At 38.8% G+C, this 17,702-nt stretch overlaps 1 protein-coding gene across 1 annotated transcript in view; it reads left to right on the top strand.

Moving 5' to 3' along the window:
- The window catches only part of LOC129237374 (uncharacterized), a 134,066-nt gene that overhangs the window by 99,438 nt on the left and 16,926 nt on the right, over nt 1-17,702 (top strand). The gene's annotated exons all lie outside the window — the stretch shown is intronic.

Genomic DNA, 17,702 nt, shown 5'->3' with positions numbered 1-17,702 from the left:
ATCGTATTTTGAATAAAAGTGAACTTGAAAGAAGCTGAATCTTTACATGTCTTATTATAAAACAGCCTAGTGATAAATCAGATTCTCATTGAACTTGGGAATGGCAGACCGAAACTGACGGCATATGCTGATGACTTGGCTGTTGTCATCTCTGGTTAAACGGCGAGCGAAAGGACACAAAGACGCTTAGAGATATCTACAAGTGGACAGAAATGGTCGTACTGGAAGTAAAACCAGACAAGACGGACTTGGTACTCTTTACAAGGAAGTACAAGATACCAGTCACTGGTCACCTCGGAGGCTAGGAGCAGTTAAGTTGACACCAAAAACATCGACTAAATATCTAGGCATTGTTGTGGATAGTAAACTGTGATTAAATGTGGAAGAAAGCGGAAAAGAGGCCTCGAATGCATTATATGCATGCAGAAGAATGGTCGGTAAGACTTGAGGCGTTTCACGTCGACTCACACATTGTATATAAATGGCGGCCACCTCGACTCACACATCGGATATAGATAGCGGCCACCTTCGTCTTCTTGATTGGCGCGCTTACCGCTTACACGATTTTAGCCAAGTTTAACAAAGCGCGCCAGTCGTTCATTTGTCGTGCTAACTGGCGTCAGTTGGGCACTCCAAGTGAAGCCAAGTCCTTCCACCTGCTCTTTCTCTCTCTTCCTCTGATACCACCAGCTGGTACCGCATCGAATACTTTCAGAGCCGGAGCATTTGTATACATTCGCTGGATCTTTATTCGCTGCGCTATGTCTATGTCGTCGTAAAGCTCATACAGCTCATTGTTTCACCGCCTACGATACTCGTCATCGCCAATGTGCAAAAGGTCCGAAAATCTTCCCACTTTCATCTTGTCATCGTCCAAGCTTCTGCGCCATACGCCTTGTAGAGCGGTCTAACCTATTATAAAACAACATCTAGCTGCGTCTTTTGAAAGGCGCTTTATTGCCCTTTATCAGCCACTCCTGCAAGCCTCGCCGATTATTTTCCGGATTTACCGCGCCGGCTCTGTATATTTATTAGGTTATGATGTTGAATACGGCCGGATGGTCTCACGATTACGGAACAGCTTTCGGCTGAATAACTTAAGGCAAAATATTGCGCTGAAGTTGATAAACATTGCGCAACGCAACGTATTCTCAGCTATAAATAACCAATATTGTGTAGGGAAGTTTATACTAATGCCGGCCATATTCTTGGCACCAAAGAAATCTGTTTTCTCGGTCCTCAGGTTTCTGTATATTATGTACTCGTACGTGCATAAGTGCAGCCAGCTGAGCAAAATAAACATTTAAGAATGTGGAAAAGATAAAAATCTGTTACCATTACTATTTTCATTAACAACCCCTTCGGCGAGGCGAGCTCATTGGCGCTCGTTGGGTAGGTGCGTACGAGTGGAAGTGCTTGTTCACAGAAACACACAAGGCATGCAGCACCGTAGCATGGCAGCTTCAATTCTGAAGAACATCACTCTTATCTGGTAAAAGGAGACTAAACCAAATACATAATTCTCGCAACACTACTTAATTATCATGCATTATTCATAAGAAAGTGCGTGCGTGGGTGGGTGGTGGACCGGTCGCGGAAGAAATCAAGTGCAAGCACTAGTGTCAACAGAGCTCTCGCAACACGTATGCGCCACCCATCTCCGAAACAGGCTGCTCTGCTACCGACTGCTGAAGGACGCCCTGAAGTGTGAAGGAGGTTGAGCGCTTGCTGCCATTGCTTCGGAGCTGTGAACGCATAGCATATTGTGTGTGTGTGCTTGTATAAATTTAAAAGATAATTAATGAAATGGGGTGGGCGTGTAACATCCCACTCAGCATCGTCTGCTCCGTCTAATTTAATGGTTTTTGGGTAGTAAATAATTTGTTCTTATATTTTTGTCTAATTTGACTCCCTTTTATGCTTAATTCTTTGCCCTTTTTACATAATTTTTATTTAGGTATATATTCTTTTTGTTTTTCTTTTGCATTTGTTCTTTTCCATTTACATTTACATTTGCCAACTTTACTACGTTTTTTTAAGCGAGTAAATTTTTTGCCACATTTCACATAATTTTTTCTGCTTTTCATATATTTTTTTCACATTCTTTTACGTCTTGTTTTTTTAATTTTTTTACGCAGATAAGTGAATAAATAGCATAAAGACAAGAGCTATAAATATTGTCTAAAAAAATTGCCAAAATGATAGCGTCACGTACAAGCATTCAACGCACTGCTACTTCAGGATGCCAAACATTGCCGCACGTTTATTCCGCACGTCTTGAGACGAGAGTCGATTGTATTTAATTAGGCAAATGAGTTAAGATTCAGGCAGCTAGCTTAAAATATTACTGTTACATGGTGGCAGGATTACACCAAAGGTCGAAAACTTCTGAAATATTTAAGAGGTTGAAATTGAGACATACGTACATATACAGTCGGCGTCAAAATAGAATGTAATGGTAATGGTTGTTCGGGTTAGGCTAAGGCCTTTATGCACTGCGACCAGATTGATCTATTGTGCGCCCCTAATTTCTTAATTATAATTATTTAGTATACCGAGGAATCAAACCAGCTCCTTAGGAGGGCGGAATTATAGGTATGCCTCCTCTAGTAGGTACGAGCCCAGGATTCTGTGTCTCCTGTGGCCTAATGCCTCACAGTTGGTGATTACTTGGGTGTTTTTTTTAGAGGTTAGGTTTTCAAGTTGGCACTACTTTTTTCGTAGATGGTCTTTTTGACCGCTGTCACTTGATTTATGCTCAGTTTGGTTTGCCATTTCATAATGAATAGACTTACACCTGAACAACGTTGGCAAATCGTGCAAATTTATTACGAAAATAATGGTTCGGTTCGCGTGACGCATCGAAGAAAAGTTTATTCAGCGATGAAGCTCACTTTTGGTTGAATGGGTATGTCAATAAGCAAAATTGTCGCATTTGGAGTGAACATAATCCACAAGCCATTGCTGAGACGCCGTTACATCCTCAAAAAGTCACTGTTTGGTGTACTCTATGGGCAGAGGGAATCATTGGTCCATATTTCTTTAAAAATGAAGCCGGCCATAATGTTACAGTCAATGGAGAGCGCTATAGAGCCATGATTAATGACTTTTTCGTGCCTGAATTGGACGATGTTGATGCCATACAGCCAACGCAACAATCGATTTATTGAAGGAAAGTTTTGGTGAGCGCATTATCTCGCGCCGTGGACCTGTGGCGTGGCCTCCAAGATCGTGCAATATAACACCGCTGGGCTATTTCTTGTGGGGCTATGTGAAGTCGCTTGTCTACGCAGATAAGCCCGAGACGATTGACGTCTTGGAAGAGAATATTCGGCGCGTTATTGCTGACATACGGCCCCAATTGCTGCAAAAAGTGGTCGAAAATTGGGCCTCTCGGCTGGAATTTATTCGAGCCAGCCGCGGCGGCCACTTACCCGAAATCATTTTTAAAACATAATGGCAAACCCTTATCTTTATAATAAAGCTAAATTCTTGGCCATAACATTAAATTATATACGTTTTATTTCATCTTGAAAACCTAACCTCTAAAAAAACTAGATAACCCTATTGTGTTAAAGTGTTTATTACAGGCAAATTTACCTGTAGGTGCTCCACAGAGCAATCTGAGCCCCTTTCTATTTAGGGTTAGATTAGATTTTGCTCTGTTGGCATTGAAGTTCAAAAACTTTTTGGAGTGATTAAGGCCGCTTGTGCCGTTCCAGTGTTCCCTGATTTTAGTTTGAATCCAGTTTTTGGTTTCCTGTTTTATATTATTTTTTTTAAAGCCGAAAAATGGGGCTGGTCCTATAAATAGCCCTTTTGCCCCTCTTTTTATGCATAAAAGTCTGCCTTCTCGCTTCGTTCGTGCCCCTCACGTCCTGGTACCCAAATCAGTGAGACGTGATTATGAGTGGCCAGTTTGTTGAGTGCATTGTTACACTCTATTATGACTTTTGACTTGAATGTGAAGCCATTCAAGGCCTTGAGAACCGATTGGCTGTACGAAAGTATTTTAATTTTTACTTTCTCCAACCCTCTTTTGAATTCCACTGCGTTCATTATGGCGAAAAGCTCCGCATGGAAAATATTGGTATCTGTACTTAGTGTTAGGGATTTGTGTGCTCTAGGCCCCACTATTCGTGCTGCTACTCCTTGGAGCGTTTTGGAACCATCTGTATACCAATTTTGTGAGTCATCATTTATTCATGTTGGGTTAGTGTCCCTAGACGGGAAGATAACCGTGTATCTCTTTATAAAATTGAGTACGGGTTCCGAGTGGTCATTCGCCTGGGTTATGCATACTGCATGTTGAACCCTGTTCAAGATATTGAGGTGCCCAGTAAGATCTTCTGGTTTAAGTTTTTCTTTCATATGAAAAGCGAGTGCTTGCATAGTAGCTTCCTCTTGTATTGCTAAATGTAGCGGTGGTAAATTTAAAAGTGCTTCCATGTCAGTAGTTGGTGTAGTTCTCATGGCCCCTGTTATGCTTAGGCACGCCAGCCTTTGTAGTTTACACAGTTTTGATATAGCAAAAATTTGATTTGTTTTAACCCACCATCCCAAAGCACCATGTAGTACAATAGGTTTTACCATTTGGGTGTATATCCAGAAGGTCATTTTAGGGTTCAGACCTCAGGATTTACCCAAGGTTTTTCGTTGCCCTTTCTATTACTGAGTTGACGTGGGCCTCCCAAGTGAGTTTTTCATCCAAGATAATTTCTAGATATTTAACCTCTTACTTTAGAGGTACGCCTATTCCATTTATTCCCAGGGTGGGTATATTTAGAACCTTTTTCCTGGTAAATGGGATAATAGTGGTTTTTGAAGGATTGATTGATTTTCTACACCACTCCCAGGCTATATTTAAGGCATCCTGTATTAAGTCCCTTATGGTCTTTTCGTGGTTGTCTTTAATTATTACAGAAATGTCATATACTGTTTAATACCCTTTATTGTTAAGAGTTTGTACCAAATCGGCAGCCAGACCATCATAGACCGTCATAGACCAGAGCAATGGCGATCGTAATCCTCCTTGCGGACATCCTTTCGCGACTGTAACACTTAGGGTAACTTGCCCCAGAGAGGCTGTGATTATCCTTTGGTTTAGCATGTTGCTTACCCATATAACAAATTCTGCATCGGCTCCTCTATTGGAGAGAACTGGTACTCTATTGCTTGAAAGTTCACATTATCAAATGCACCCTCACTGTCCATAAAAGCACAGAGGGCTATTCCTTTAGGTCAAGGACTTCCTGTTTTGATGTGCAAATTGTAGTTTATGGAGGGGGATTATTGATCCAGTAGAATGTATAGCACATATTCCCAAGTTTCGACTAATTCAATTATTTTTTTATAAAAATAAATAAGTGAGTTGAATTATTTTTTAGAGAAATATAATTCACACTACAACAAGCACCATATAAAGCAATGTTTCAAACTTGGTATACAATTTGTTAAAATTTGAAAAATTTTCATAAATATTTCAAACATTTCACTCGTGATTTTTAAACAAATTTCTGGTAAGTAGTTTTTAAGATTATTGAATCTGGGTATAATAAAGTGAAAGTTTCAAGTAGATGAAAAATCACACTGATTTTTAAGAATTTTTTTCGGACGCGGTTTTGTGTATTTTCTCTATTTAATGCTGTATATGTTTTTTTGGATGCATTAAAACCGCCAACACCGTCAACAGAAAAAAATCTAAAAAGTCAACGCGATTTTTAATTAACTTAAAAATTGCACTTTATCATACCATAATTTAATGATCTATGAAATTGTATACGCAAAATGATTCTAAAAATTCTGAGTAAAAATTTGTTCGACAAATTCTGAGCAAAAAGTTTAACATTTTTATGGTAATTTGCCGAATTTTTACAAAATTTATACAAAATCTGAAACCTTGCTTTATAAGGTTTTTGTTGTAGTATGAACTATATTTTTATAAAAAATAATTGAAATTACAAAATAAATAATTAGTCTAAACTTATCAATATTTTTCGTACACAGTTTTTGGTATATGAATTTATGACCGCTTGGTTAGGCAATTTTTCCTATAAACGAGAGCACTACAAATTTAACTATTAAAAAAATTAAGAATTTTCAAGAAGTTTGTATTTTTGCTTACTAAGATAATTTGTCCGCCGTAGCCGAATGGGTTGGTGCGTGACTACCATTCGGAATCCACATAGAGAAAGTAGGTTCGAATCTCGATGAAATACCAAAATTAAGAAAAACATTTTTCTAATAGCGGTCGCCCCTCGGCAGACAATGGCAAGCCTCCGAGTGTATTTCTTTCATGAAAAAGCTCCTCATACAAATATCTGCCGTTTGGACTCGGCTTTAAACTGTAGGTCCGTCAATTTGTGGAACAACATCAAGACGCACACCACAAATAGGAGGAGGAGCTCGGCCAAACACCCAAAAAGGGTGTACGCGCCAATTAATATATATATAATACATACTAAAAATACATGCCCCCTTGATCAAAAAATTCCCGGCATATACAGAAAATTCCAAATAAAAGTTTATTCCTCAAAAATGGTATTGTCGCCTTCAAAGCACTCCCCGTCAACTGCAAGGCGCTTAAACCAGTATTTGGTCCAGCATTCGAAATATTACTGGAATTCTATTTTCGGAGCCCTTTTTGATTTTTTCATTACTTCCTTTCGGCTGTTAAAACGCGTTCCCCGGAGTGGTTTTTTGACGCGATCAGAGAGAAAAAAATCGTAAGAAACCATTTCAGATGAATTCGATGGCTGTACTCCTTTACAATTTAAAGTGCAAACCTCACAATGAATCTTAATCTAAATGGTATTCGTTTCGTTCTTGGCCAAAAATTCACGTGGGAAAGCAGCTCGTGGATTTTGCATTGTGCGTTATTATGGTACAAAATCCACTAGCTGTTTTCCCGCAAATCCTTTCTTTTTGGGCGAATCGCTTCACGTAAGCCTCTCATAACGCTCAAATAATATATAAACATATATTTTTTTCTGTTAAATCTTATTGGAGCATTGTGCGTCTTCGCCAACGGACATGGTTTTGAGCTACATATACCAGTTCGTTCCACGTGAGACCAAGAGAGTTCATTTCAGCTTCTGTTAGTAATGCCTTAATAGCCCTTATTAACTATCTGACCTCCTGGCAAAAATTCGTGGCGTGCAATACCGTTGCAATCCATAAAAATAGGCTTTTTTGTGACTGAAAACGACGTGGTTTTTTCGGTGCTCTTCACTTACTCGCCTAATGTATGAAGTACAGATTGCGTCTCGTACTCATAAACCCACATCACGTCTCCAATAATGATGCGTTTGATGTATGTTGGGTCGGATTCAGCCTTGGGAATCATGTCTTTGGGCATATTAACGCCATCCCTGCTTTGCTTGAAATTCAGGTCCACCCAACTTTCGGACCATTTTTGCTGCAAACCCAAATACAGGGTGGCTGATGAAAGCCTCTACCAAAAAAAAAATTGAATAACTTTTTTTCTTTTTAAGTTATCTGTTCCATTTTTGTTTTAATTTGCAGATTGATCTTTAAAATTTATTAAAATGGATAACTGGGACACGCAAACAAGAATTTGGATAGTCCGCCGCTATCACGCACTGGAGTCCGTAGTTTTGGTACAGAGAGAGTACAGGCGGATGTTTGGCGGCGATCCCCCGAGCAGATGGACCATAATGAGACTGGTGAATAATTTTGCTGAGCAAGGAACAGTCGCAAGAAGGCCTTATCATCGAAACCCACCAGTTCGGACGGAGGAAACGATCGCTGCTGTAGCTGCAGCTATACAAAGCAATCCAAGGGTTTCAACAAGAAGCTTGTCTGCTCAACTTGGTGTCAGCCGACAGTCTTTGCAAACAATAATGCACAAAGATTTAGACTTATTTCCCTACAAAATTCAAATGGTTAACAAACTGAATGCAGCAGACTTGCCGATTCGCTTGGAATTTTGCCAGAAGATCCTGCAAATGGTGGAAGAAGACCAAAACATGTTAAACTGCCTTTTCATGTCTGATGAGGCCCATTTCGATTTAAACGGCAATGCGAACAAATAAAATTGTCGAATATGGAGTACTTCTAACCCACAGATACTCCACGAGACGGAATTGCATCCTCTTCGCGTGACAGTGTGGTGTGCGGTTTCTTCACGCTATATTGTCGGGCCTTATTTTTTTGAAGAAAATGGTCACACCGTTACAGTTACTGGAGACCGTTATTTGAAAATGCTGAAAGAATTTTTCTATCCAGAACTACGCCGAAAGAGAATTCCTTTCAACTCTGTGTGGTTTCAACAAGATGGGGCAACGTCTCACATAGCCCAGACTGTTATGACAGAGTTGCGAGGAAAATTTCCCAATAAACTGATTTCAAGAAACTCCGAATTTCGTTGGCCGCCCAGGTCGCCTGACCTTACTGCACCTGACTTTTTCTTGTGGGGTTTATGTAAACAAGAAGTTTATAAAACAAAGCCAACAAATTTGGATGAACTAAAACAATCCATTCGGGCAACAATTGCGGCTATTCCTGTCGCAATTCTCAAAGCAGCAATGAACAACTTTTTACTAAGATGCCGCACTTGTGTCAACGAGCATGGGGGGCATTTAAATTCAATAATTTTTAAAACTAGTTAAGCTACATTTAATAAAATTTAATGACCTTCAACTTGAAAAAAAAAAATAAATGAATTCCATACACTAAAAAAAAAGTTATTTGAGTTTCTTAATGTAGCAAAATTCATCAGCCACCCTGCATTAAATTCAAAGTCCTGAATGGATCCATACGCGATATTCTACACCATAGCCTGCTCTGTGATGGTTAATTTGCGATTATGGATCAACTTTTCTTTCATTTTATTAATGTTTTCGTCAGATTTCGATGTTGACGGTTTGCCACTACGTTCGTGCCCCTCAGTGGACTCATGCAACCTAACAAAAAAAAAAAAGAGAAAAAGCAGAACTCAAATCTGTTGACTTAGGGCGTCACCTGGCGGTTGTTCCGGGAACTTTTTGATCAAGATGGTATTGTATTACTATTCAGTTTAACCTAAGGCAGTGCACCCACAACAGAGATTCCGGTCTGAAGGCCTTAAATGTTTCCGATCTGAAGGCCAGAAATGTTTCTACTGAAGAGCTGGAATGCACAACATGAATTCAGCCAGCATTTGTATATTTTTTAAATCTAACGAACTCGACTGCGTTATGCTTATAATTTTCAGCCACCTTTCTTCAAATTTTCTCTAATTTATGTTGATTCCGCAGCCAACGTCAAAAATATTATCTCCGGCAAATTTAACACTACAAAAACACCCTATTTCAGTAGAGATTTCTTCAACATTTTTCCAAATTATTTCATTCCCACTGCTTATTCATTTAAACTTTACAATTTAGTTTTGTGTTCCTTACTGTGCAAATATTAAAAAAATTAGGGACTTTAACGGCAATTAGCCCAAACTAACAATCCGCTGCGGCCAGAGCTGCGTTATGTTGGAAGTGGGCAAAGCATTGAAGGAATCCGTTAGGATATTTCATTTATGCCTATTTGAAGCTTAGAAGAGGTTTCTGTGGGATCTGTTGATCTCGTCATAATAGCAGTGCCATCAGCTAAAAGTACCGGTTGGAGCACCATTTGTGCTTGGCAGATTGTGTGTAAAAATTAGATAAATATGGTGCCTTGTGGGACCCCAGTTTTAATTTGTTGGAGATTGGAGATTTCATTTTCATAATTTACATATAACAGACGTTGGTTTCGATACGATTTGATAATAGGCATTTAACGTAATTTCTTTAAAAAAAATTAAAGCTCGTAAGTGAAGATTTCTATCTAAGTTTAAGGCTTAAAAATACCAAATGTTTCGATAAAAATATCACTGGAGAAAGATAATTGAAAAAAAAAAATACAAAAAGTTTGTTTGTAAACAAAACACAAATCAACAAAAATGTAGTGGTAGATTTTCAGCTCAACAACCGATTCCGGCAAATTTACTCAAACCCGGGTAGCTTTCCGTGAAATGCGCAACCTTCCGCATCCTCTCACCAAGGAAAGTTGGGGGGCACTTAGAGTGCTGATCTTACCCAACCATCTGGCACTGCAGCTTTCTACTACCACTTACACTTTTCGCTGGCACATGCCTTGTCGCGTAACACTTCGCTTCTTATGAAGAAGCCAAAAATTTAGCTGATTCCTGGAGCAGACGGGAAACTTTTTCAAAGCAGTATTCGTATGCTATCTGAAAAGTGCAGAAAAGTCATGGGTAATGAGAGCAAAGTGCCACAAAGATAACACAAACCGAAAAACTTTATTCGATATACAATAAATAATAACTTTGTGCATACGTGCCCGTCCTATCCTATTTTTCAGTCGCCCATAAATGTATTTAAATTTTTTATAGAATTGTCTTTACAAGCATAAATAAATAAGCGTACAAATTGCGTACAAAGCGTACAAAATGTTGTTGTTGCATATATTGTTGTCATTGCTGTCCCATTTGCGAACGCCAGTAGTGGGTCCGCCTGTTTGTAGCTTTTAATTTGTTGACAATTTAGCCTTTTCAGTGTTTGTCAGTAGATATGTGGGTATGTGTGTGCAAGGTAGCTGTGCATGTATTTTCTACAAAAGTGACTGAAACTTTTTCGATATTTAAATAATAAGCGCAGTGGTACTCTGTTAAAAGTTTTTGACCTTTGCTGAATTTTTACAACATCGACTTAAATTCTCTGGCTGCATAAAACGAAAAAAGATTTAAATAAATCAAATATGGGAATAAACTTGAAAGAATTGGATTGTATCCGTGTGAGTGCATAAATAAGAGGTCAGTACACGCATACATAGATAAATAATTGAGAGATATTTAAGTGCAACTTCTCCTCCAATTTATGCAACATCCTGAAAGACATTCCCACATTCCAATGACCTGAAAAACTCTTTCGTAAAGCTTTTAGATCGGGGAAAACAGTGTATCGAGGCCATAAACTCAAAGTTATCAGAACAAAGCTCCTGTTGTTTCTATTTTAGCTCAGTTTTGGACTTCAACTTGTAGATCCAAAATTCGTCATCTGTTACGATGTCATAGACGTTCTGAACTTCTTCAACATTTATTTACAAATTCATTTTTGGGCAACTGTCAAATTATGCGGTATCCAGTAAGAACAGATCTTCTTGATGGCCAAATGTTCATGCAATATTGAAGGTATGTTGGTCCTGCTAATGCCCAAGGTTGGCGTTATCTCGCGATATGTCACATGACTGCCTTGCTTTATCAATTGTTTTTGTTTTTTTTTTGTTTTTGATTGTTTTTGGCACAACAATCGGTTTAAGATGACTTTCACGAAATTTATTCTGCAAATAGCGACAACCACATTGGAGCTCCTTGTACATACTAGCGTTGCACGGTGTGTGTGGTGTTTCAACACCAAATCGAATTAAGTTGATCAATGCCCTCCTGTTTGAATAATCCACGTCGAAAATCGTAATTACTCATCGCACGACAATTTTCACGAGTTAATTCCATCTTTTATGGCTCGAAAATATTAGACAGAGTAGGGGCAGGGATCTATTGCGCAGAGTTAGGCATCAGGCAGCCATTTAAGGTCCCCGACCACTGCTGTTTTTTTCTTTGCTGTTGGTAAGGCTGCGGAAACAGCATTCGTAAAGACATCAAGCAACGCCAAAGTAAATAAATATATATATTACATACGTTGACAGCCAAGCGGCGATAAAAGCAATAAACTCATATGAAATTTCATCGAAAAATATTCTAAAAAGCAGGGAAGCCATAGAGAGACTAGCCGCTGACTGACGGTTGCACATCTATTGGGCACCCGGACATAAGGGCATTGCAGGAAACGAAATTGTAGATGAGATTGCCAAAAGCGCTAGTTACAGACAATTCGAACAAGAAAGCGGCATAGTGAAACCTTTCAATACGGTATACAATGGCATCGCTGCGAACATGAAAACACGGATAGACAGCAAGTGGAATAATATAGCCACTGCTAAAACCGCGAAAATCATGTGTACACAGAATGCAGATAAATACGCTAGATTCGAAATAGCCCTGTATAGAAAGGTCAGCAGAACTATCGTAGGTATGCTGACAGGCTACAATTTGTTAGCGGTACACGCATACAAGATGGGAATTGCAAACAATGATAGCTGCAGATTTTGCAACGAACTGGAAGAGAGGGAAATTCTTGAACACCTTCTATGTTCTTGCGCTGTATTAGCTAGAACCCGAATGAAATGCTTAGCAGCTCTACAATATGAGAGGTTAAAATGTCTGTCGGGGTTAGAGCTTCAGAGCTTACTTAGATTCGCAAAAGACGCACGCTTATTACAAGAAACCTACTACAAGGAAACAAAAAGATCAAGCTCCATCTGGTACCACTAAAGACCAATATCCCTAAGTGATGACTTTCAGTCAGCCAGGTCAACCTAACCTAACCTAATTCCATCTTCTGGGCGAGATGAAAAATATCGAATTACAGCTCATCACACGTAGTGTTGCAAAGGCGCAAACTATAGAAGGCAACCCACTCTATTTTCGTAATTTGTCAAACAATAACAATAACAATTTTCAAAAATAATCAAAATTATGGTCATTATTTGTCGAAAACATTTGGCATCTGGACATTTTATTAAAAAAGGAGTTTTTTATTTGCAACACGAAATACCGAATATTTAATAAATAATCGATTAAAGTGCCCAGAATACGGCGGTTAGCTTTGCTCGGTAATCGTGTGAGAGATTAAATCGCGATAAAAAAATGCGTACAGCATAGAGAGGAAGCGAAAGTGTACTCGTATTTGGTGTTCCGCTGCACAGTGCGGCCGATTCCCAAAAAGCTGGCCAAAAGTCGAAAAAAAAAAGTTTCTAGATAGAGTTTTTTTGTCTTTGCGTTGGCTACAGTAATGCCTTGAGTAGTGAAAACCGTTCATAGCAACGTCCTGTACCCTAAGTATCCTCTGTATTTTCAGTCGCAACGTGGCCTTCGTTTGAGCATCGTATTACTGTCAATGAATACTGAAAGTTGTACACATTTGAAAGATTTTGTAATGGAGTAAATTGAACAAAACCAAATGGAATCATCTTCGGAAGGTTAGTAAAATACGAGAAATCTTTAGTACATATCAATACCTCGACACAAAATTTGTAGCTGCAGCAATACGTAGATACATTTTTTGCAATTTTTTTTATAAAATTTGAGTTTTCAAACTGTATAGTAATACAACGCCGTCATATGCTGCTTTGAAACCTATTAAAGGTTACTCAAAAAAGTAATGGTTACTGAATAAAACAAGATTCAGCTGCTACCACTTGCTACCTTGGCTTTTATGCTATTTTTTGTGCACAAGAAATAAATACGAAGAGAGAATGAGAAAAAAAAGTGAAAGCCTATACTTTCAAGAGGGGATCTGCTTGTATAAGTAACGTAGGTTTCTATACAAATTTTAAGATTAAATTCGTAATCAGCGATCCCGAAAACATATAAATTTACATGCATCTTGATTATGTTCTAGAATATACGCTATTTCACGTGAGGGGGCGGCCAATAGGGGTGGAAGGAGGTGGATTTTCAAAATTTTAAGATCAAATTCGTAATCAGCGACCCCGACAACCCCTGAGTAAGAAATTTTGAATCAATTACTTAATTTTTTGAGTTTTGGCCAGCTTTTCGGGAATCGGCCGCACTGTGCGCTGTGACGTACATACTTATATGTGCGTACTCAAATAGGGATCTTAATCCACAAAAAATTACTTCAACCGCCCGCCCCCATCATCGTATTATATGTAAATTTGTATGTGCACTTCCATCACAATATTTTGCTCCGGTAGTTCGCTTGTGCAGAGTCTGGCTGGCAGTCGCAAAATGCAGAAGCTAATAGCTTTATTAATAGAATTACTTTTTATTGTTATTATTCACAGTTGCTTTAAAATGCTTTTCGGCTCAAGGATATATGACGTGTGCATGCTTGCCGAGCGTGAGTGTGTGAGTGAGTTAAAGTGCTGGCGACAACATCATTACCAGCAATCACCAACACAGCCGCAACAGTCGGAAGCAGCGGCAGCAGCCTACAATGGCACGGACAGTGGCAATAACAACAACGATAATGACACACATTATCATTTCCTTGCTACTCCCATTCACCGTTGTGTTGCTATGTTGCACTCGTCGCCATTATTATGTACGAAGTCGTGCAGCAGCTCCCATCAGTTGCGACTTCATCACCGTATTGGCAACAGATTCAAGCCAGTGCGCCACTTCGTGACTTCAAAGCACCTACAAGATGTTGCTCCACTCAATAAACCTCAATAAGCGCCGACTGGTGTCAACAAAAAGATCTGCACTGCATGTGAGTTGGGGCGTGAGTACCAGCGCCTTGATCTGTGTATTTGTGTGTATGAGTATGTGTTGTATGTTCACTCATATACTGACGATGCTGTGCCTGTGTGCCAGTGAGCGGCATGTACGCTGTGTGATGACATCCCCAGTGATTGTCAATTTTATTCACTTTCAAACGAGCCAGTATTGCTCAAAAAGCTAGAACGGCGAGAGGCTGGGGGTGACACGGAAATGCAGATGCAAATGCTATCAAGGGAAGCAGATGATGCAGAGTATAAGCAGTATGCCATTGGCATTTCGCTTGCATAAAGTTTGATTGCATTTGCAAAGATTTAATGCATTTTGCCAATAGCAAATTATAAACCTATCGAGAACAACATTTTTATTTGCAAGCTATTCACGCAATAATTATGGACCTGACAGATGCAGTTATTTTAATAGGAAACGGTGTTGCTGTTGTTTTTATTTTTGTTGTGCACGTGATAACCAATCGATTGATAGTCAGCTAAGGTGTCACTTGCCAGGCACTTTGTTGGTGCCGTTATTGTTGGTCAGATGCGTAGGTAGCCATGTTCCAGCGGAAGTTTATTTAGTCTACTCAATTTGAATTTTCGAACTCTAGAATGCAAATGTAGTAGTGTGTTTCTGTTGTGACTAATTAAACATTTTTTTCAAATTAAATTAGATTTTCCGAAACAAGTTGCAATTTATTAAGTTGGATTAGGTAAATTAAATGCCGCGTGTGCCATTTGTAATTGGAAAAAATTGCAATGAAGTGACGGTCCATATACGAAAATAAACAACTTGGTTGAAAGAAAAAAATTAAAAATGTTTTTAATTATCCAATGCCCTCGCCAAATAAAAAAAATTTGCTTGAGCTAAGTTCCGTTTACATCTTTGATGGCAAAAAGTAAATAAATGAAAAATAATAATAAAATTGTTCTTAATTTTTTAAGTGGATTTTGAATAAATTAGTTTTTGTTGCATAAAAATTTTACCCTCACGTACATATAAATTAATTTAAAAAAAATAAAGAAGGAAAACTACTTATTAACTACGTTTGGTCAAAGTGTTATTTTAGGCAGCCAAAGGCTTACCAGCAACCCATCAGATTTTTCTACCGCTACCCGAGGCTTTAGAATAGAGTTTAAGCTAAAGTTCCTCGCATTTGAATTCAGTAGCCAAAGAGAACACAACTGCACACTGACGGATTCGGGATGGACTGCGGCATTAACATCTGATAAAAAAAGGTTTTTTCTAATAACGGTCGACCCTTGGCAGGCAATGTCACACCTCCGAGTTTTTTTGCCATGAAAAATATCTGCCGTTCGGAGTCGGCTTGACACAAAACCAGGAGCTCGGCCAAACACCCAATGAAGGGTGTGAGAGCCCATATACAGGGTCCGCTACTCGAAGTGAAACCAACTTCAGACCGTTCACGCAGCTGATGCAATGGCAGATGGACGCTCTCCAATCGTTTTCATCGAGCCTGGCGTCAAGGTAAATCCGAAATATTATCGAGAAAATATTCTGGAGGTTGCTTTAAAGCCGTGGGCAGACAAACATTTCGGTGGCAGGCCATGGACGTTTCAACAGGACTCGACACCGTCTCACAAAGCTCGAGTGAACCAAGAATGACTAACGAACCATGTTCTGAACTTCATAACGTCCACACAATGGCTCTCAAATTCGCCAGACGCGGATCTGATGGATTATTCTCCTTGGGCCACTTTGAAGAGCAGGGCTCGCACTAAAAGATTCATCAGTTTCGAGGCGCTAAAAAAACATAAAAGTCATTGTCCGCGATTAGGCCAAAATACTTACTAGACACATTCGGGCATCTTCCGATTCGTTTCTGAACCGTCTCAAGACCATAGTCAAGGCAAAAGGTGGTCATATCGAGCAAAAGCAAATTGATTCTTAATTTTGCATTATTTTCACACAGTTTTTACTTTGGAGTGAATAAAACTAATTTTCCAAACTAAATGTATGTCCTTTGTAATTGGTTACCCTTCGAGTGTTGGACCCTGTACGTGTGCTGAAATGAGCGTGCAGAATTGTGTGTCAAGTTCCAAATTCGCTTCGAAAATTAAAATTGTTTGTTCTTTCATGCTTGGAATCTGGCGACAGCCGCGAACCGCTATCCTGCTCTTAGTCACATAATCAATTGATTTACTGACATAATAATTGAATGTTTGCCTTCATTTTATTGTTGTATTGTTTTTCATTTTTATTGTTATTCAGGAGCGAACTCCTCCTAGAACACAGTTATCTATCTTGTTTATTTGTGTGTTACGTCACTGCTAGGAAAACTTTCATAGATGTCGCAATCTTGTAATCTATCATTCTTGCCCGAAGCAAATCGTCCAAGATATTTGTTGTTGATTAGTGTTATCATTAATCCCTCTTATTTTTAACATACATAAAACTGTTGACAATGAAATTTTACAAACTCGCGCGATTTTTTTCTGAATAACTTCGCGCTAGAGAGAAACGCAAATTTGGCTCTCAACAGCCCGAGAAAACCGAAAAAATGCCCGACAAAAGAAAAAACTGGCAGTTCAGTTGATTTGCTGACGTAACAGATTATTCGACAACAGTTTTTTTACGGCAGTGATAAACCTTAGATTGGGTGATATATCAAAAAATCTACGCAGCCATCGCTCACGTTACTTTGCTGCCGTCTGAACAACGATTGGAAGAGCTTAAGAATACGTGTGAAATGATCGGGCCCAAACTTGGATTCTATTATCTTTGACTTGACTAAGCATACAATTGCTAATATCAGAGATATCTGGCTCTCAGATGGCTGAGTGCTCCATATTTTATGTAGAGAATTGAACATGGAAAAGGTGCTCAAGAAGCTGAAAGTTGATGCTACATTTCTTAACAACTCAATAAAAAGTGGTGGAACAGTACTTTGTAGACCTTCCGAAAAATAATTAAGGTTATGCAATTACTGGAGGATCATCGGAGTAACTTCTCTATTCAGTGATTTTTCCAAAATAACAAAATATTGACAACTAGTCGAGAATTTTATCAAGGAAAAAGTCTTTGGGTATACTATGCAGGTATGGACAAACCTGAAAGCTTTGGAGCATAGCGTCAATCGAGAATTTTGCTTAAATGAAAATGAATCATTGACATCCCGCAAACTTCTTAAGTAACGCGCAAAATATCTTCTTCTAAAATAATTTACACTACTTTGCAAAATAATCAAAGAGTAAGCAAGATTTTTTATTTATCAAGCGCATTCGAGAATTTTGCTTAAATGAAAATGAATCATTGACATCCCGCAAACTTCTTAAGTAACGCGCAAAATATCTTCTTCTAAAATAATTTACACTACTTTGCAAAATAATCA

The sequence above is a fragment of the Anastrepha obliqua genome, chromosome 1 (assembly GCF_027943255.1).
Source record: "Anastrepha obliqua isolate idAnaObli1 chromosome 1, idAnaObli1_1.0, whole genome shotgun sequence".
NCBI classification, from domain to species: Eukaryota; Metazoa; Arthropoda; class Insecta; order Diptera; family Tephritidae; genus Anastrepha; species Anastrepha obliqua.
The sequence above is the reverse complement of the archived record's forward strand: the minus strand, read 5'-3'. Positions and strand labels throughout refer to the sequence as shown.